The following is a 17813-nucleotide window of genomic DNA, read 5'->3' as shown; positions in this document are numbered from 1 at the left end:
CCCGCGTCCCCCGCCTTTCCGGGTCGGAAAGCCACGCAGGCCGCGTGGGGCCAAAAGGTGCAGCTTTCCTCGCGGTGGGGAGCGGATGGCCGGGCAGCCACCCACACCGCACACACTCACACACATATTCAACATATATTGTCGTGCTCCAGTACACACGCTCGCGCACACTCACTCACACAATCTCACACCCTCGTGTACACACAACATACATGCTCAGTCTTGCTCCGATACACACACACACCTGTACTCACACGCTTGCAGAACACACACTGACACTCTCCCACAATCTCACATACTCGTGCTCACACACTCATAGACACGTTCAACATAAATGCTGTCTCGCTCTGATAACACTCACCTGCACTCACAGACTCACACTCGTGTGTACACACTCAGACACATTCAACATACATTCTCAGTCTCACTCTGATACACACTCACCTACACTCACACCCACAGGCACCCGCACTCACGCAGACACGCTCACACTCGTGCTCACACACGTACACATTCAACATATATTGTCTTGCTCCAATGCATATGCTCACCCACACTCACATACACACACAGGCTCATACACTCGTGTGTACACACACAGTCAACATACATTCTGTCTTGCTCCGATACACACACTCACCTGTACTCACACGCTTGCAGAACCCACACTGACACTCTCCCAGATACAATCTCACATTCGTGCTCACACACTCACACATACAATATAGATTCTCAGTCTCACTGTGATACACACAGTCACCTGCACTCACACACTCGCAGAACGCACACTGACACACTCTCACAGACACAAATTCTCACACAGTCTCATACAGACACACTCACACACACGCTCACAGACCCAGGAAGTTGTGTCTTGGTCAAGTGCGGGAAGGATGGCCAGTTTGCCACGAGCCCCAGGAGTAGGCTGGCGTGGTTGGCGTGGTTGCTGCCCTGCACCACTCTCCTCCCTGGACCCCAGGCCTTCTGGGGCTTGTGCCACTGCAGCCTCCAGGCCAGGGCACCCGTTTCTCCAGAGGCTTCCGCCTTGGCCTTCTGCCCCTGAAGGCATCCATGACTCACCAGGGTCCCCCAAGATTGCACCCAGCCTGGCTGGCCTGGCAAGATAGGGAGGCTCTGGGAGGCTCTGGGCCAACTGAGAAGTGAGGCTGTCATGAGAGATGACAAGTCAGTGGTGAGGAGACAGAATGGACAGGAAGGATTATGAAGATCTCCAGAGGTGAGACCAGTGTGACCCATGTAAGGCAGCCCTCCTTCTTGTATTTCTCCAATGACTCATGTGAGTGGAGGACGGAAGTCCAGCATCTCCCCTTGTGGCTTCCCCCGTGGAATGTTCCAGAACCAAGGGTAGACTGACCCTGTTGCTGGAGCCATGTCTCTGGCTCCATTAGTCCAACAGGTGCTTGTTCTGCAGCCACGGCAGTGGGGCTTGTTAGCCAGACTCAGCCAGGCCACTGTGGTGCCCCCATCTGGGCCACAAGGGTACAACTCTTTTAGTTCAGACCAGAGAACTCGAGATGGCGTGGTTCCCAAGACAACCATGCCAGGACGACAGGCCATCCCTGGCCATCCCTGGCCATCCCTCCAACACAGACCTCTGGACTCTGGGTTGAACCTGGGTCCAAGTGAGTCTCCCTTCCTCTCATGGCAGGTCCCCCTTCCAAGCCTTGGGTGTCCTCTTCTGCCCGTTGGAAGACCCCAGGCTCTGCGGCCTCCGCCTATTTGTCCATCTCCTCTCACGTCCCCAGCCCTGATCAGCCCGCAGTCCCAGCACACTGTCGACCAAGTGCCACTCGCACCTGCCACCGAACATTGTACATTACAAGGGATCTGGTTTAGACTTTGCCACAATCAGGAAATACTCGGTTCTTTTAAGATAAGCAACAAAGGAGAAGGTTCAGAGACCTGTCTCGTGGGGTTGTCCCCCACAGCAGGAGGAGGCACCTTGAGGACGAATAGGTTTAGGACAACCCAGGGCTCGGCCCTCTGCTGGTGAGACCTGCTCCTTCCCTTTCTCTCTCTTTCCTCTCTGCTTGTTTGAGCGGTTCTGGATCCCCTGCTTTGGGGGACTGGAGGGGGACAGCACAAAGAAGTTTGCCCCAAACAGGGCCACTGCTTTGGGGGCGGGTGTCCTGGCCTCTGCAGTTACGGCCACTGGGCAGCAGTGATGGGCAGCAGGGAGAGCCAATCACAGCTCTCTCCCTGCTGCATTTCGAAGGCGGAGTTCTCCGTTCCCCATGGCAACGTGAGAAACCAAGCTGACACCATTCCGGGACAAAGAGATTTCTCACAGGAATGGGGTAGCATTAAATGTTCTGTTTGCTGCGTTTGGGGGAGAAGGGCAGCACATATCAGAGTGACTCACGTTAAGTGCAGCAACTCAGAAAGCCCATCCAGTAAGCTTTTCCGAGAGCAGGAAAGAGTACCCCTTGTAGAGCTTCAGGGGGCTTCAGCCTATGGCAGGGGTTTCCCCAGGCCTCTCCCTGGATATGGTGATCAGCTCCTCAAGTGACACCTCTCCAAGTAAAACCATCTATCCCTAAGGGTCTAATTTGGGCTGAAGTGTGCCAGCAACTTCTGTCACTAGAACACATTAAAGGCCACCTCAGGAGGGATCTTGACACCTGGCAGTCTCAAACGGTTACTCTAACTGTTCAGACAAGTGGCTTCCAAACCTTTTGAATACATTTTACATCGTGACGCAGTTGTACATAACGTGTGTGTACACACACATACAACTGTACTTAACCGCTGACATGACGTACTCTCATATTTTCTCTTTCTTTTTTCCATACTGGTCACAGTCCTCTAAACTTACTGTCAATTTATGACCTGAAGTTTTGAAAACACTATTTTAGACAAAAAGAGCTGCTGGAGATGGTGGAAGACATTCAGGGGATTGGGATTATTGGGTCAAATTAAGTCTTGGGTTAATGAGATAAAATGCTTGAAAAGTACAAGAACCTTTCTAATTTTGTCAACATTGCAATATGCCTTCTCACTATGAATACAGGCAGATGACGTGCCTTCCTCACCTGTCAAGGCAGTGACAAGCCTGAAATGTCACATGATGCCAGATGGAAGCGACTTCTCCCAGCTTCCCCTTGCTCATTATTTCCTTTGGTCAAGACCTGCCTTCTGAGCACCCCAGCCCAGCTGTCTGCTGGCACGACACCAGTTAAGTGCCTGTCCTTTTGTAGCTTACCTTGAAGTGGACAGAGAAAGAAAAATCACAAGGGAAACTATGACAAGAGCTATGGAGAAAGCAAGGGCAGGGAAGAGGGAGATGAGGCCTGGAGTGACCGGCCAGGGGAGTGGTGGACAAGGACCAATCTGAGGAAGAGAGGAAGGGTGCCACGCAGACACCAGCGGGGACAGCATCCAGGTGGAGGGAGCAGCACGGGTAAAGGTCAGTGAGCATCCAGGAGGCCAGTGTGGACAGAGCCGGTGAGCAGGGAGAAAGTCACAGAGGATGGACGTGAGGGTGGGGTTCGGGGTGGGGGCAGCTGGAGAGCCGTGCACAGCCCTACGGGTCATGGACAGGACTTTGGTTTTACTCTGAGATGGGGTGGGGGAGGGGGCAGTGTAGAGTTTGATTGACAGCTTGTATTCTATCAAAACTGGCCTTATGTTTAATCTTCATTTTCCTCCAGTCAATAAACATATGTGGAGCACCAGGCTAATTCAAACAACATGGGACATTTCTAGTGTGATGGACAGAGACTGCAGTCATGGTGCTCGGCTCCGACAAGTGGGGACTGGTGGGCGTGCAGATCGGCACACGGGTGTTGACCAGCAACTGGAAACACATACATCCCAAGTGTTCAAAAAGACAGCGAGTCCCTCATGACACGGTGACCCCACATCTGAGACTCTTCCAAAGGAAAACAGTAATGCCAAACACCGGGAAACCATCTGGTACCTCCACCTTCAGATCTGAGGAAGGGGACTGGGGCATCGCCCTTTACCTGGCGACTGCGTGATGGGGCTCTAAAGCCGGTGGTGCGTGCTCAGTGTGCAGGCCTTACTGATCTGGTTTCCACATGGCTGCATGTTAGATTTTTTCAATTTCAACTCCAGTAGTTTTAAAAAATCCATTTCAGGTCAGTGGAGAGAAAAGGACGCGTGGAAAGCATGGCATTAGGATCTGAGAGGCCACAGCACACGGCTTGTGGGCCAAGGCCATCTGGCCACAGCACTGCTGTTCCCAAAGAGCAGCTTTTGCTGAGCTGCTCTCAGTGGCTGAGTCCCCAGGAAGAACCAAGGGGGCTGTGGTAGTCACCTCAGGTCCTATGACTGCCCCTCGATCATCTGCTCCAGCCACATTGACCTCCAGAGAGTCTCAGTGGACCCAGAAGGCTGACTTGCTCCTCAAGGCTTTCCTCATGCCGTTCCTTCTGCCCAGAACACTCTTCCCTCGGGGATCTGTACACTTCGGTCCTCTCTTCCTTCCAGTTATAGCCAGTTGGGGTGTTTCCAGACAAAAGGTGCGTTTCCAGGACCCATCCTATCCACCTCCAAATGGATCCCTGGCCTGACACGGTGGCTTCATGCCCCAAGCATGCAGGATGCCACAGGACAACCTCCCACCTCTTCTTGCCAAGGGGACCCCAAAATATCATGGTGATGAGTTCCCTGGAAAAGGCAAACTGGAAAGGAATTCACTAGAGATGAATTCTAGACCAAGAATCTTAACTCATGACTAACTGGATGATCTTAGGAAGCCACTGTACCTTTCTGGCCCAGGGTTTCCCCTTTTGTAGAGTAGAAATATGACTGCCTGCTCTACCCCAGGGGAGCTGCGAGGAGGCGGCCCATGCTGGTGACGACCACATGGCTCATGTATCCCCTGGGAGGTGCCATGATAAGCCAGAAGAAAAGCACAGGGCAATGGGAGCCGTTGTCACCGTCCCTGGTAGAAAGATGTGGCAGCCCTCAGAGCGCTTGGCTAAGTGAGTGAATGCGTGAAGGAATGAACCATGCCTAGTGGCTCAGCTGTCCCAGCCAGTCTTCGTGGCCATGCCATATACCTGCAGTCTCACTTTGTCAAGCTTCACAATAAGCCGGTGCTGGCATAGGAGTCTGGCCCTGGGCTGGCCTCAGAGCTGGGCCGGTTCTGGAATTTCCATACTAGAGAGGTTATGGTGTGGCCGTGTGTCTGGAAGAGTCTGAAGGACTCACCTTGAATTCTTATTGCCATAGCAACCACGATTCCTTTATCTAGATTGGGAGTGGGTTTGGGGTGCTGTTGAAAATTGAGGGTCTTTGGCCATCCTTGGCCTCGCCAGTGGGTGTAGACGCAAAAGAAACCTGAGGCCTGGCCAGCCTGATCAAGAATCTGCTCTGGACTCCACAATTGAGCGTCCCTGAGAATTGCCAAAATGACCTACCCTGACTTCATTTTTCCTAGCCAGGCCGTGTTTGGGGCAGCCCAGCTGCACCTGCATCTTACTGTTCACTTGAAGAGTGTGAAATCAACAGGTTCACAGTTCAGGTTCTCATCCCACCTCTGTGGCTAATCAATTATTCTAAACTGCTAAATTCCATGAGTGATTAAGATGTCAGTGATTTTTCATAACTACTAAGTTTGAATTTCCCTCTACCGTTTATCCACAGGGACCCAAATAAGTTCATTTCACAGGGGGAGTCCAGCACTGCTTACAGGCTTATACCTGAAATGATGGCCTTAGGCCTTCCTTAAGTAAATAATGACTCTTTGGAATTAGCAGGCTATGTAAGGCTATGTAAGTAACGCTGCTTCATCAGTCTGACAAAAGTTTGCTAAACACCAGCTATGTCACACTTCAAAGCTGGGGACTAGGGGCTAATGTCAGAGCCTTAGGACATGACTGAAGGAAACAGGGACTGGATAGACGTCCACCCGGGCTCTCTGCTGACCCTGTGGCCCAGGGCCCAGGTGTCTTGGGCACATTTCTGCACCCGTATGGTGACATACTTCCCCTCTTCTGGTCTGTTTAAGAGTCAGCTGTCAGGGCTCACGTGAGACCACCCATGAAGTTGCTCTCCAAACCAGGCGCTCAGGATAAAACCTGGGGTGGCTGCCCCCAACTGCTCGGTCACAGGAAATGGCCCTTCTTCCCTTGCTGTTTCTTTTTGAGTACGTGGCAAACTAAAAAATTTCCCCACAGATGGTTAAGGAACCAAAATTGGGTGCTCTAACTTTGGTTTGGGGATTTTGCTTTCTGATGGGGCACCTCATTCTGCAACTCCAAATGCAGAAACTGCTGCCAGTGCCACTTCCAGGTCACCCCAGAAAGAGCGTCATTAGTCCCAGGGCCTCCCCCTGCCTCCATCCCCTCTGGGGAAATGATTAGAACAGGCATGGGCCTCTCTGAAGTTTCCAGGGTAATCAGGAAGCGGGACGTGGAAGACCCTTCCATGCTTCCACTTGGGGAGATTTGATGTTTTTTGATTCCCAAAAGAAAACAAAAATTAGGATAGAAATAAGGAAAAATTCCCCCATTTGTCCAGAGCCTGGATTCCTTTTTTGTCTCCATTTTTTTTTTTTTTTTGTCCTTTTTGAGACTGTCCGCACCGCGCTCAGCCAGTGAGCGCTGTGAGCGCACCGGTCATCTCTATGTAGTTTCCGAACCCGCAGCGGGAGCGCTGCTGCACTCCCAGCGCTGCACTCTCCCTAGGGCGCCACGGGCTCAGCCCATTTTGTCTCCATTTTTAAGGACAAATAAGATTAATTTTGTTCCAGAATCCATCAAAAATAACATTCACCGTGTATCTTTGAAATATTCAATCATTCAGAGCTTGTCTTCAGTGCTCAACTTTAGTTCTCCCAGATCACTAAAGCTGAGGATGATGAACAACATTTGCAGTGAAATTTTAAGTGACTGTGACTCTGCTCCAAGTACCCCAGTTCCTGAGGAGCTGGAAGCAACCAAAGCTCGAGTTGGGTGGAGGAAGAAGCTGAAGGAGCCACAGAACGAAGTGGAGTTGCTGATGAGTGTGAGTCCTCCAGGCAGTGCCAGCCCAGCGGTCATGTCCACTGAGAAGAAGAGGCTGATGGTCAGTCCGTCTGTGCTGCCAATGTGGGCTACGGTGCACCAGCAGGACAGCTGCAAACTCACTGCCATGGCTGTGGTTCAGTCAACTGGGTTACCATATTCTGTGACAAATTTAGTGGCCATCCCAAAAGATTTGCATATATAGAGTTCTCAAAAAGTCGGTGAGGACTTCCCTGGCCTTGGATGAGTCCCTGTTTCGTGGAAGACAAGTCAAGGTGATCCCAAAATGAACCTGCAGACCAGGCACCAGCACAGCAGGCTGAGGTTTAGCCACAAGCCCCCCGCTACCGTGCCAGGACCACCAACTACAGCAGTTCCCACTGTCAATTCTACAGCGGTTTTCACAGAAGTCCTGGGTTCACGTGCACAGGGGCTGGGCTAGAGCCACTTCATGGTATTCCCCTTGCTAAAAAAGTCCGTATTAGGAGGAGAGAGAAAAAAAAAAGAAGAAAGAAGAGGAAAAAAGAAGAATTAAAAAAAAAAACAGAAGATGACCTTAATGGAGAAAAAATATATTTTTTAAAAAAGATATACTGTGGAAGGGGGGACAATCCCATAACTAACTGCTGAGGAAGGACCTGCTCTGGGGAGCAGGGCAGGGCCCAGGGAACGGGCCAGGGGCTGCCCATTGACTCTGGGGACTCGCCACGGACACGTCTCAACTGTGCAAGCTGCTCCCCACATCCCCTTGCCCCACTTCACCCCTTGGGGACTGCTCTAGCGTGGGCAGGCACGGGAGGCTGGAGGGTTTTTTACCCAGGGCTCTGCAAGGACACCACACGGTTCTGCTTGTTACCTTCCCTCCACCTTCTCCAGGCCTTCCACAGTCCCTTCCTGCTGCTCCTGTCCTGCCAGGTGGTGTCTTCCGCCACCCACCCCTCCTTTCCAGCTCCCAGCCCCTCCAGATTGCCTGCTGATCTATTTCGTTTCCTTTTGCATTTCTTTTTGTTTTGAGCGTCTTTCTTTGCAGGTTTCTGTAGCCAGAAAATCTCTATTCTGCTCCCAGTGGCTCCAGTGTAAATTCCCCTTCTCCCTGGGGAAATGCACTATCTTGTTTTGGGGGCTTTGGGTGTTTTTGTTTTTCAATTTTTGTTTTGTTTTGTTTTTTTCTTTTGCCTTTTTCCCCCTTTTTATGTGGAAGGAATGGAAGGAAGAGGGAACAGGGAGGTGGGTTTTGTTTATTGCTAAAAAGCTCATTTCCAGGGGATGGGAGGGTTTTTTGGTTTTGTTTTGTTTTGTTGATACGTGTCATGAATAAAGTTGTTTTTGAAAAAAAAAATATTCATTCTTTCACAACGTCCTCTAGGCAGTTGAAGAGTGGGATCTATTCTGATCCTGTCCCATTTGTAAACCCCCAAATCTGCCCAGCTGGGTTGGGGGTGCTGACTGCAGCTGCTTTTCCTGCGAGCCCCAGAAATGACCTTTGCCAGCGTCCTCCCCCACCCACTTTAACCTCGCACTACCCCAGCCTCATGACCCCCTGGTGTGGACTGTGAAGAAGGGCAGCCACAAACTCACTGAAACTGTTTTCAGAATGGTGTGTTGTGGGGTTTTGCACCCTTGATGAGGGTCCAGGTGCCATTGGGTTATATCAAAAGACCTGACATCCTAAAAAATGCAATAGAATCTCTGACATTTGCTCAGGAGAAAAAAAAAAAGAGCCTAAACACACAACTCCTAATGCCTTTCATAATTAGGTACCCATCGAAGCTGGGGTAATTTTGAAAGTGCTGGAATTTCCCCCAAGCCATTCCCTGCTACCCAATACCAGCCCCCATCATCCCTTGTTCCCACCCACCATTCCCCGCTTCCCTTAACAATTCTCCCCCATGCCCCCACGATACCACCACAATCCTCCTTTGTTTTCCCCACAACCCCCCAACTGTCCTCCACACACCCGGTGCTCTGCCACTCATCACTTTCCCCCAACCATGCCCCCACACCATTCTCAGCCTCCAGGGAGGCAGAGTGTGTCCCTCTCCCCATGTCATCTGTCCTCCAGACTCGGCTGTTGAGTGAAGACTGAAGGAGGGCAGACTTTGGGGTCTGGGAACGGGTGGCAGTATCTCTAAGTGGCACCTTAACTCCCAAGAGCTCCAGCGGTTGGGGCACATCTTTCCTGGCCCTTGTGCACTCCCCTAGCCCTTGGAAGCTCTAGCTCCTCTTGCAGAGACACGCTCTCCAGGGTGGCGGCCTGTTCCCGCAGGTGGGGGATGCAGGCAGCAGTCTGAGAAGAAGCCCAGACAAACTTCCACCCCTCTAGACAGCTCTCCAACAGAAAAGAAAGCCCTTTAACTGACCTCACCACCATCACTCCCACTACACATCCACACAGGCAGCTGCTGTTCTGGAAGCTTCTCTCCTAGATACTCTAGTGGAAGGGAGGTTAGAAGGGCAGAATATCTTGGTAGGGAAAGTGGAATTGTCTGGCTACAGACATGGGGGTCCTGGTGTGTAGGGGCTTTAGCTAACATTCATTAAGCTGCTGTGGGTCAGGCACTTTGAGAGTTTCCAGGGCCGGAAACAGAAATGAAACTATCAGGGCAGACAGACACACAAACACAGTTAACCCATGCACAGAGTGATCACAGAGGCCAGTGGTTTAAACACAGTGTCCAAAGTTCTCAGGAAGTCCCTCCTTTTTGTGTTTCTCATGATAATGGGGAGATGGGCAATGTCTAAGATCAGTGTACTGTCACTATCACTGCATGGCAAATTAGACCCAAACTTAGTGGCTTAAACAACGGCAATCATTTTATTATCTCTCAGGATTTCTGTGGATCAGGAATTTAGGAAAGATTTACCTGAGTACAGTCCCTCCTCCAGGTGCAGCCAGACAGCTGCTGAAGTCTGAACAGCATGGAGCTGGCCAAGCATCTCTCCATGTGGGTTAGTTTGGGCTTCCTCACAACATGGCTGGCTCGAGGCAGGCAGTCAGGTTGAAGGCTTCAAGAGTGGGTACTCCAGTCAACAAAGCAGGAGCTGTATCACTGTTGATAACTTACCATTGGACTTCACATAGGGTCAATTTTGCCATACCCTATTGGTGACAAGCAAGTCACCAGCCTGCTCAGATTCAAGGGGAAGGGAAACAGACCTCATCTTTCATGGGAGGGATGTCAGGATCACAGTGTAGGATGTCAGCACACAGGATAGGAAATTCCATTGGACCATCCTTGGAAAATAAAATCTCCATAGTCAAGTTCCCTGGAAGCAGAGTCAGAGTGGGGATTTGGAGGGATGTGGTTTGTTGGGGAGATGCTCTTCAATAAAAACCTGCAAGGGAGGGAAGAAAGCAGGCCAGGACAAGGGAGAAAGCTGAGCAAGGTTGTGGGCTCAGGTCCAGTCCAGCACTGGGCCGATGCCTGCGGACTCAGGAACACAAACCATAACACAGAGTTGCAACCACCTTGGAGGAAGGGAACCTGTTACACCTCTTGCTGTATAACAGAGATGCAAAAAAGATTACTCAAAGCAACATGAATGCAATGAGAAGCCTGAAGGGACTGCACCTCAGCAACTCCTTTGTTAGAAGGAAAAACTGGGTACAGCACCGATTCGGTTTTTGCTTCAGTTTTTACTGTAAAGACAAGGAAATTACAGAAAAAGAACAGATGGTTAATCAATCATTGGAAGAACGTAAATAAATTGGCTATGTAATAATCTTCATCCAAGCACATATGGTTCAAAATAGTTTAAACAGTATATCATCAAAAGAGTCATAAATTTAAGCTACGTGACATGCAAAAGAAACAATAAGATAATCATTAAAGTGCCTGACTTCTTGAGAAACTCAAAGAAACAGCTTAAAGCAAAGTGTGGAACAACCCCCATGTACTAACTAGCAGAACATCTTTGGAAATCTTAACTCACATATTTTCCCATCATTTAAGTTTTGTTGTATTAAGGGTTATTGCCCTCAGAACAATCCCTGTTTTGCTTCAATTCTCTTGTTCACATTAAAGGCTTTAGACCTGTGTGAGTTTCCTTCTTATAAAATCTTCCAATGAACCCATTATATTAACAATCAGTGTATACAATCCCTTACCTAAACAGTGATTAGAATTGACTTGGTGGGCTCTTGCCCCCTAACTGTAGGCTCTTGCCTCCTAACCGAGGACTTTTGTCCCATACATGCATTACCTAAAAACCCTATCTAATAATTAAATAGGAATCAAGATTTCTAACCCTTTATAGGGACCAGTCTCTTGTACCTCAATGCAGTCAGCCGTTAGCTATGAACACCGCCCACCCCGGCAGAGAGGAACTGTGTGGCTGGGGTGCGTGGCTCCTATCAGCTGAGGCCAGAGCTCACAGCAGCTGGGGAATGGGTGCACCAGCCCCATAAACGTGGTTAGCAGGGCTCTGTGGTAGACTGCAGGATGGCCACAGCTTCTTCCTACCTCTGCCCCCATGCTCATCTGCATGTGACTTTGTTACTCCTTCCATCAGGAAGAGTCTATCCCTACTCCTTAAATCTGGGCCTGGCCATGAGATTCTCCTTAGCCAGTGGCACAGTAGCAAACGAGACGCACACAGAGGCTTGAACAGGGCCTGTGAGTTTACTCTCTCTTGTGGCACTTGGTACCCTGAGACCATGGGAATGAGCCCAAGCCACGCTCCAGAGGAGTCACACGGAAGAGATGCCAGGACTTCCCGCCATAGCCTTCATTTGCCGAGAATGTGCGTCCAGCCATCCCGAACCATCCAACCCCTGCCGTAGCGCATGAGTGAGCCCAGCCAAACCAGCAGCTACCCATCTGAGCCCTGCCCAACTGCCAACTCACAGAATCAAAGGCCCATACATGACTGTTATTTTAAGTCACTTTATGGATCATTTATTACATGACAAAACGAACTAATACAGGCACCAATAATGCCCGCTACAGAAATCAGGCTCCAAAGGCCTGCTAACCCTCTATAATTGGATGCATGGAGAAAAAGAGGACTTCTGCCTGGGCCTGGTCTCGGCCCTCTGACCCTCTGACCCTCTGACCCTTTGACATGCTCCTCCAGATGACCTACAGAGCTGTCAACTGAGACTGTTTCCTGCACAGCCAGAGGCCTCACTCCCATAAGTGAGGTCTGTGGGCTAATTAGAGGCTCTGAGGCTCCTGAGGATTCTGGAGGTAAATGGAAACCAGCCCTTGAGGAATTCCCAGAGCAGCCCCCACAACTCCACTTTTGCCCTTGGGGCTCTGACCCTCCCTGGGGCCCTAGACTTTGAGTCTGGGTAAAAGCCAGGGTCACCAGGTCATCTCTGTGGTTGCCACTGCTACAAATTAGAGCCAGGGAGCTCTGTCAGCTGGTTTGGGAAATGTCAAGCTGCCCCTTACAAAACATTTTTTGGGTCTCTTGAATAAAGATTTCAATATTAAACATTAAAATTTTGCTATGATTAAATTCTCACTGGGCATAGGGAAAGAGCTTTAACTACATTTCAATGTAGCATTTAAAGGGATTTAGTGATTTTCCATTAATTTTTTTTAAATGTCAAGGGTATATGTCTTTCTTTGAGGACTCAGCCTATGGCAAATTTCAGATTTAAAAAAGACCCTTGGATGGACTTAGGAGACCAAGAAGGGGAGCCAAAAATCTACAATTCAAAAATTACAAAACTGCTAAGTTTTCAGTTAATTCAAAAACCATCTCAGTGGAAAATGTTGTAAGTTTTCCATGCATAATCAAAGAGATCTGGTTTGGAATTGCAAGTGAAATGAACCCTTGTTAGAAAGCTTGCTTCTGAATAAAATGATCAGGCTCAGATCAAAGGCACTGGTGAGTGACTGGCTCTCATTACGGAAAACACCGGATGGAGGACCACAGCTTAGCTGTAACAAGGAGACAAGCCCGATCCTTCCTTTTCCCTTCCCAGCGTGTCTCCCCTTCTTCCCCAGCCTGCCCTGCAGCTGGGAAAGCATGTAAAGGGTGTAGTCTTCAATTTTATGGAGCAATGAGGTTTGTAGTAAATATTTATTAGCTATTTAGTAAATACAACTAAATTTCTGGCTGAGCTTTCCACAGCTCTTGTTCGGGTTAGCTAAGGTTTACTTTCAAGTCTAAGAGAATGCAATACAGTAAAGCAGTACAGACTTCAAAGTGCAAATGAAAAACTAGCAATTACAGCAGGAGGCAGTGTCTCCTGTCTCTGAGCTGCAAAGAGAGCCAGAGCAAAGGCAGATGCCCAAGTCTTGTCCCTTCTCTGCCCTCCGTGGATGGGAACCATCATCCCTCCCCAGCACAGGTGCCGGAGAAATCTTGGCTCCTTCCCCAGGGAGGAGATGGGCATGCGGGTACCCACTCAGGGCTGGGCCCATCCACCCCAGCTGTTTATTGTTGAGAACAACCCAGAGATGGTCTTTGGCCAAGATTCTATAGTCACCAAACAGCACAGCCCAGGCCACAGCCCCAACTCCCAACTCCCTCTGCTTGGGACACTTTGACCTCACTTGCTAACCCTTTAAATAGGGATACACTTTCACCTCATCTATGCAACTTTCACCCAGCAATTCCACTCCTAGGAAGAATGAAAACATAAGTCCAGGCGAAAACATGTCCACAGATGTCCACAGCTGCATTATTCACAGTAGCCAAAAGGTGGAAACAAACAAATGTCCATCAACTGATAACGATATAAACGCAATATGGACTATTCATACAATGGAATATTATTTGGCAACCAAAGGAATGAAGCACTGATACAAGCTCCCACAAATATGAAACATTACGTTAAGTGAGAGAAGCCAGGCACAAGGAACCACAGATTGTATGACTGGGTTATATGAAATCCCCAAAACAGGCAATTCCATAAAGACAGAAAGTGGATTCACAGTTGCCCGGGGCTGGCGGGAGGGCACTAGGAGGTGACCACGAAGGGGTACGTGGTTTCTTTTTCGGGTAATGAGCTTGTTCTAAAACTGACTGTGGTGGTGGTTGCACAACCTTGTAAACAACCACTGACTTGTACATTTCAAAATAGTGAATTTTGTGGTATGCGAATTGTATTCAATTTTAAAAAGGGATTTTCAACTGGATGTGTGTGGGCGACAGTGTAAGCTCTGGGCGGGAACCCCAGCTCCCCCACTCACCAGCTGTGGGACTTTGGGTGACTTAGCTCGGCCGCTGTCCTGTCCTTTCCCCAGCTCTGGAGTAGGGGTGACGGCCGGGGCTGGCGTGAGGATGAAGGGGGCCGTTCTGCTGACGCCACCGCGAGCCGCCCGGGGCGTTCCAGGCGCGTGCTGGTGCCTGACCCGCAAGGGGGGACGCAGCGGGACTGAGGCCACCGCGGGAAGAGGCCCGGATCCCGGCAAGTGGCCTCGGGCGACACTCAATGGGCTGTCCTGTGTGGAGGTGCCTTCTTCCAGTTCCTAGAAACTTCTAGAAAGTAGCCTTTTGTTCCCAGGCTGACCCAGACCCTGGCAGCCCACAGCGGACATCTGAAGGTCTCACCATAACAGGTTAGAGGTGGCTCTTTTATGAACGCCTTTGACAGAACCAGCAAGGGGATATGGGTGACAGACTGGCTGGTTCCACACCCAACAGCCAATCCCCCTTCCTTGCTCACAGCTTCCAGTTTCGTCCTGGGGTCCAGACGCCGTGTGCCTCAGGGGTAGGCTCTGATTGGCTAAACCAGTAGTTCTTCTAGCCAGTGATTGGGTGAGCGTGGGGCATGTGACCCAATCCCAGCCAATGAGATGGCTGTGAGGAATGCTGGGAAAAGACACAGAGGCAAAGATGGCCGCCCCCTGCTGCCCAGGGTTGAATCTGCAGGTGACACCTGGAACGTTGTCTGCCAAGCTTGGCAGAGCAAAGGCGTGAGAGGATGGCCCTTCGAGATGCCCCCGAGGGGGCAAACTGGTCAGCATGGAGCTGCCTGTCCTCGGGAAAGGCCACCTGCTTTCCTTACCACGTCAGCCCGTGGTGTGGCAGCTAAAATCGTCCTCGCAGACAGGGGGTGAGGTGCAGGGAGCCCCAGTCCATGATGACGGGCGGTGTTGCTGATGTAGGGTGTCTAATGTCAGCATAGGGATGCAGCTGGGCGTATTTTCCAAGCAAATTTCTAATTAAGCTTTTTAGTTATTTAATACTGAAAACACACTTATTTCCAACACCCGCTTACAGAGAGTGTATTTCTCCTCGGTCCACGACTGATGCATGTGCTGGGCTCTAGCACTGGATGCTAGAAAGAGAAAAAGGGATCTTGTCTGTGAGAACTTTGCCATGGACTTGAATTTTTCCTGTGGGTGCCTCATTCTCGACACCGAACAAGAGAGGATGTCAGAATCCACCAAGTCTCTTCTCAAAGGTACTTTTAAGGGGCCTTGAGATCTCTGACCTGATGTCACATCCTTCTCCTTGGACTGTCCCTTGGGAAGGAGCTTCCAGGAGGAAGACCTAGAAGAGGCGTTTGCTCCAGTCATGAGGAACCCTGAGGTCTGGGCCTGCAGTTTAGGGGTTCCCTCTAGAAGACTGTGGCCTTATAGACTCTGGCCTGTCCTGGGAATCAGGCCAGGGGGCTGGTTCCACAACTGCCAGTTTCCCTGTCATCACTGAAGACCAGAGTATTTACATGTCCCTCCTATTTCAGATGCGCTATGATTCCACAATGATGTGGCAGGTGACAAGAAGAACACAGAGCCGTTCTTGCTCTTTTGGAGAAGAATTGGTTCATTTATTCCATAACGTTCATTGAGTTCCTAAAGCTCTACAAAGGAAGCAGGCCTTAAGCACCCCCAAGACCGGCCGGGGCCCTCTGGGTTCAGGAGGAGAGGCAGAGTCCTCAGGCAGCAGAGCTGGGTGGGCTGGGGCAGGGAGAGCCAGTGCTGTGCACTGTGACACAGAGGGGCAGCAGGGATTCGTGGTCACTGCTGCGCATGGCAGGGAGGTCAGGGGCAGGTCTGAATCCTGTCCTATGGAGTCCAGGCAGAGGTTGCTGAGGAATGTGTGACAGGTGGTGGAGATCCTTTTTATCCAGGCAGTGCGGACCAAGACAGTCGCAGGCAGAGCAGGTGGCTGCTGTGACCAACAGCCAGGCCCAAGGACAGCGATGCCAAGGGTCTGAGCAGAGGCCAGACCTGCAGCTGGCAGGTTGGCGATTGGGTTGATCTGAGGTGGGCTTTGGATCTGTCACCAACAGCATTTGATGACCAGCTGGATGTTGGAGGATGCTGAGGCTGCAGGGGTCTGGCTGGCTCAGAAGCCCGGGGTGGGGTCCCAAGGAGAGCAGGTCCAGGGAGAAAGGCCTGTGATGAGCTGGAGCGTGTGCGGTTTGGGGCTCCCATAGCATATCCTGGGAGGGCCCCAGAGAGATGTGGGGGCATGGGGGGCTGAGCTCAGGGATGGGAGTCTTTGGGGTGAGGACAAGGAACCCGAACAGAGATTGAAAATCCGCTCACAAGGCCCACGCTGGGCATTCCTTTCCAGCAGGAAGCAGCATGATGGCCAGAGGCCTGATGGGTCCTGGGTCCCTGACTTTCCCTTGGTCTCTATAAGCCTGAGCCCCTCAGGGGAAGGAAGAGCCAACCAGGGGAACAAAAATAAGGCCCCAGTGACGTGCACAGCCAGTGATGCATAGTTAATCACCCAAACTCAATCTCTTCCCTGAGGTGCTGAAATTCCCTGATTTTACAGCGGGGTTGACTTTAGCAAGAGTGAAATTAAGCCAGGTTGGTGGAGGACAGTTTCCAAGTCTCCTCAGGCAGGCTTGTGGATTCTGGCGACTGCATCCACCTCTGCCTCAGTTTCCCCCATTGTTGATTGTCATTGTTAGAATTGCTCTTTAACATGGTTTCACCTGGAGATTGGCCCTCACCCTTGAACTTGAGGCCCCAGAAGGGAAAATGAATCCTCAAACACACACGAGCTCCTGCTTTCTGCTCACTCATGCTCCCAGTTCATGGTCCTCCAACCCAGCCGCCTCCCAGCAGAGATTTATAAAGATTTAATAGCCAAGGACTGTAATGAGAGCTCAGATTATTAAGATCTCATTTCTCCTTGAAAATATCTCATGAAGTATTCTCTTAAATAATTAAAACTAAATTTCACCTATCAAAATAAATGAAAAAGGGTGTTTGGCTCTGTGGTGTCCTCAAGTGACTCCTTGGGGCCACTAGCTCTTGTCTGGGCTCTCTGTCACCAGATTGACATACAAGTCCTGAGCTTTCTAAATCCCTTTTCTTCTTCTCTCAGACCAGTGTCATTCGTGACGACACACACTAGCCAAGTTTCTGACTTTCCCAGTATATCACCATCCGGCTGATACATAGACAGGTCAAAAAAAAGTCATGCAGACATCAGATGTTGACACCAATTGGCCAATCCCAAAATAAGGATTTATATATATTTCCAGGAATGCAGCTTTATCTATACTTAGGATGTGGAATTTGGCCTCACTGGACGGCGGTGAGCTCATCACCTCTGAAAACCCGAGTGCAAAGCAGGACTCAGCCAGCATCTGCTTGTGGGACATCGTGCTGGTGTCTCTCAGCTCCCAGTGTTGGGGTCCTCCGGTTGGGTCCCAGTATGTCATTGCTCTGTTGTGGAGAGAGTGGAGATGTCCAGTGGGGTGAGGCCGTTGTGATGGACGACAGAGAAGGGAAGAAAGACTGAGTGAGCAGGATCAATTTCATGTTCTTTTCCCTGCACGTTCAGAGGCATAGATAGATATCGTGGCCTCTATTCACTTTGGTGGTTTTGTTCTGAACTTTCCCTACAGAAGTCTTATTCACACTCTGTATGTCATTCTTCCCACACTTATTG

General features: G+C 50.3%; 1 pseudogene; it reads left to right on the top strand.

Moving 5' to 3' along the window:
• Positions 1 to 6846: 6846 nt before the first annotated feature.
• On the top strand, positions 6847 to 7465 carry LOC103599391 (annotated as a pseudogene).
• Positions 7466 to 17813: the final 10348 nt, after the last annotated feature.

The sequence above is a fragment of the Galeopterus variegatus genome, unplaced genomic scaffold (genome assembly GCF_000696425.1).
Source record: "Galeopterus variegatus unplaced genomic scaffold, G_variegatus-3.0.2 Scaffold2941, whole genome shotgun sequence".
NCBI classification, from domain to species: Eukaryota; Metazoa; Chordata; class Mammalia; order Dermoptera; family Cynocephalidae; genus Galeopterus; species Galeopterus variegatus.
This window is presented reverse-complemented; position numbering and strand designations above follow the sequence as displayed.